The following is a 4,187-nucleotide window of genomic DNA, read 5'->3' as shown; positions in this document are numbered from 1 at the left end:
GATAATACAGCCCTTTGGGACCCAATACCCTAAAGTGAAATGTTTTTCCGTCTCCTTCTTCACCAGTTTGTATGTATCTTCCATCTGGGGAAATTAGCAGCAGAAGCACACTTTACTAAGTGCAAAAAGAAGAATCTGACTAGAGTAGAGGGCAGGGTCTGTTGGCTGAAAAGCCAAACAGAAAATACACCAGCCTTTTGTAACCGATTTCATGGCTTCAAGCCGCCCAATGAATGAAGGATCATACCCATTTCTGTTAAAAAAAAAATATAATTTTCTTGATAATTAAAATTTTTTTCAACATCCATCTCAATATAATTTCCCTAATAATTGAATTTTTTTTTAACATCCATCTCTATATGTCTAATTCTCAGATATAATAGAATCATACATTTTTATTATCTAATTGACATTATACTCAATCATGATATAACTCACACATTGGTGTAATATAATGTCTAGTATTAAAATCCTAGTCTAGGTTTGTATGAATAATATTATGGAGCTTGAAGACCGTTGAAGGTTGCAAATATAAAGAGAACAAGTTATAGTCACCTTGAATGCATCATCGATTTAGAATAACAACATGATTGATCTACTTTGGCAAAGTTTAAGTCAACAATGTAACCAAACAGTTGTTGAAAAGTGGTGTTGCTCATTCAAGTTGAGAGAACAATGCTATTAGAGAGAACAATGCTATTAGAAGGATTGAAGAGTTATTACATAACATATCATGCATAAATACATATAGATGGCATAGATGTTTGCATCTAAGATAGAAATAGCTATAATATACATATATTTATAATCTTCAACAAATCACTTATATATAATCTTGAGCAAATTTCTTATAGTCTTTTGTGGATTATAAATAACAAATCAAAATGTATTAATGTATCATAATTTCATTTTTTGAATTATTGAAATATATATTATTTATGTATTTGACTTTTACACTGAAGGTGTTCCATTTTGAAAGACCTCACCACCGACATTCGTCTACGTTTTTGTTTTCCACCGTTCATTCAACTAAACAGTTGTCGTTGTTTTCCACGTTGATTTGACCAAACAGTAAGGAGGCACGCTACGTGCTAGCCATAATCCGTCAATGAATTTGAGAAGTAGGATCTCTCCTAGCGCTGCCATTTCTGCAAGGCCTACCGCTGCTATTGGACCAAGGAGAATCCTCAGAAGCGTCCCCATCAGTGGTGGCTGCAGGAAAAACAGAAAAACCAGGCCGTCGAACCCTGACCCCGTGAAACCGTTACTAGCAGCATCAAGATTTCAACGGCACTCTTGAAAATAATATAAAGATCCCGTGCAGTTTTTTTTGGTGGGGTCTGCGTTCCTGGCAGTGTGATATTCAAAAACTTGGTATTTGTTTTACAATTCAAAATTTGTTTCTAGTGCTGATTATTTCCATTAAGAACAGTCAAGAATCTAACTGGTCCTAACTCATGCATTGCCCACGAAAGCTGAAGGATGCATTGCAAGGTTTTTTTGAGAAATCTCCTGGAAAGATTTGGGCGACTAGCGTTGGCATGTGATTAACTAGCAAAGATGATTATTAGGCGTTTTGTACTTACTATCCTAAAAGCAGGTTGGTGAAACCAAGTAGGTATTATTAGAATTGAGTGATTTGTATTCTTCACATGCAAACTCTGTAACATAACTTAACTAAATGAGAATGTGGTTTAAGGAAATATGTCATCAATGGTTTATGCTTTTATATCAACTTTTAATATTAACTATATTATCTTATTAAATTGAGATATGTTAAATCAGAAAGAAATTATAATGTAATGGCATAAATATATGTATTTATCTATAAGCTGATAGTCAAAATAAGGGTTGTTATATAGCGTGTGCTTTGTATATTTCATGTTTTGTTATTCTATTAAGACTCTAATCTAATTGGTTGACTGGGAGTTTATAACTCAAAAAACTTGAGTTTCTGAAGTTACATGTTAATTATAATCCTAGTTCGAGAAAAATGGCCTGAGATAAATCTCTCTCGAATGTAGGTTAATTATATAAAATATATCTATTATATTTTTTATGGAAATGTTAATAAATTTGATAATTATATATATATATATATATATATATATATAATTTGAAATTAATTAATTTATTTATATAAATGTAATTTTTTAAAATCAATTTCACATTAATATAAAATTTAATTTTTTAATTCAATTTTTTTTTTCACATATATATAATATATGAACCAAACAACAACTTGATACAATAAGTTCACTTTTATATATTATCTATATTAGATAGGGCACAAATTAATTCATAAATGTGACTTCATAAAATTTTCAAATAAATAAAAAGGTAAAATGTTATTTCGTTGTATGTTGGTTGTAATTTTGAAATGCAAGTTTCTTTGCCTTAATGGAGAATTGCATGGAACTTAATAGGCCAAATCATACACCTATTTTATACCTCAACAAAATAGGTTATGCTTTGTTTTTGGTCAGAGTTCACCATAATCCTCCCAATTTCATTTAATTGGTGCAAGATCGATTCTCAGTGTACTCAATAATGGTCTTACTTGAAAAAAGGCACAAAGCAATATGCTCCCGAAGGAACACCTCCCAATTGTAAAAATGGGTGGTTTCTGGAAAAAACAAAAAACAAAAAAAACAAACTCTAGAAAAACCCTCCACCCAACCCTTTTGTTCTGTATTTCTTTTCATGAGCATGCATTTTTTCTTATTAGTGTTTCCAATGTGATGTCAGTACTGTGGATAACTGAATGTTTGGTTGGATTTAATTGTACAAGAGAGACATCATTTCTTTTTCAACATAATTAATTGAAATTTGTTGTGCTGTTGAAAACCATTGACTCTAGTGTGTCTATGTTGATGAGTTGTAGAACCAAATTAGAGATAAGGTTCAACCTTTATTTGTTTCTCAGATTAAGCTAGCATGAAGAATTTATGGTTTAAGCTTATGATAGAAATGAAAGTTTGCAAGGGATTGCAAATGGTTGTTTTGGAGAAATGTTGGTATGTAAAATTGTGAAAAACTTGATTATTATTTTAAAATTCTATATTTAGAATTAAACAGAGATTTTTTTTTTTTTTTTGCAAATTTTGTGTGTTAAAAATGAATATTGTCATCATTATCATTAAGTTGAATGTAACTAAATTTATTGAGTTATTTGTATTTTATAAATAAAAATTTATGAGTATTTGTGTTATTAAGAGGATTTTTGAAATTATGTAGCTGATTTCTAATTCTAAAATTTTGTTAGGAGCATGTATTAATGGGTTCTATTCTTGGCAAGATGATCTTCCCAAATCTTCTATTCCTTCGGTGTACCTTTGCACCTTTAGGGGCAATTGCTAGTAATATTTTTTTTGTAAACTAAATATTTTGTTGATTAATTAACATAAAATAAAAAAGTTAATTTTGTTTTTTCCTAGTTTAATATAAAGAAAATCAGATTAATGATTGAACTATAAGTTTTTAAAAATTATATATGAAAATTTAAAATTAGAACCAAAAGTACTGAATGTGTGTTCCGTACATTGTTACTATTTATCCTAACTGCGAAAAAGTTTAGAGAAATAAAAAACCCACAAGTAAAACTAGAAAAATAGCACTAGATCATGTTAAGGGAGATGTGTTAGAGGGGTCTCCTTCAATGGGTGATTTATCTCTACTAGGAGAGTTGCTTGGTTCAAGAGGGAGGCCAAGCTTGACCTCAAATATATGTAGGCATTGGTCCATCGATTTCATTGATAGTTGAAACTCATTGAACCCCAGAAAAATTTCCTCTTTTGCTTTATTGTGGTCTAGTAGAACTCTACCCAAAAACGTCTTCATCTGCAAGTATAAATCAATTGTTGTATTATCTAGACTGCATTTATGAATAGTGTTAGGGATCCATGTAGCAATTTCTACTTCTATATCTATATTAGATAAGCATCCATGTTCTCCTGCTATATCTCGTTCTACCTCTACAAGCTCAACATGGATGTTAGGTAGTGTCTGGGAGTGATATAGACTAGCCAAATATTTTTCCCACTAGCAAGCTTGATAGATCCCATGGGCTTCATAATAAGTCGCTACACTGCAGTAACAAGCTATCTGCATCAACATGATGAAAACACAGAACAAATTGTAGGACTATAGAGAGGGTGGGGTGACAACAAGAGAGGAGAGGTTTCTAA

The sequence above is a fragment of the Pinus tabuliformis genome, chromosome 4_1, assembly GCF_031772625.1.
Source record: "Pinus tabuliformis cultivar Carrire ecotype Pingquan chromosome 4_1, CPIR1, whole genome shotgun sequence".
NCBI classification, from domain to species: domain Eukaryota; kingdom Viridiplantae; phylum Streptophyta; class Pinopsida; order Pinales; family Pinaceae; genus Pinus; species Pinus tabuliformis.
The sequence above is the reverse complement of the archived record's forward strand: the minus strand, read 5'-3'. Positions refer to the sequence as shown.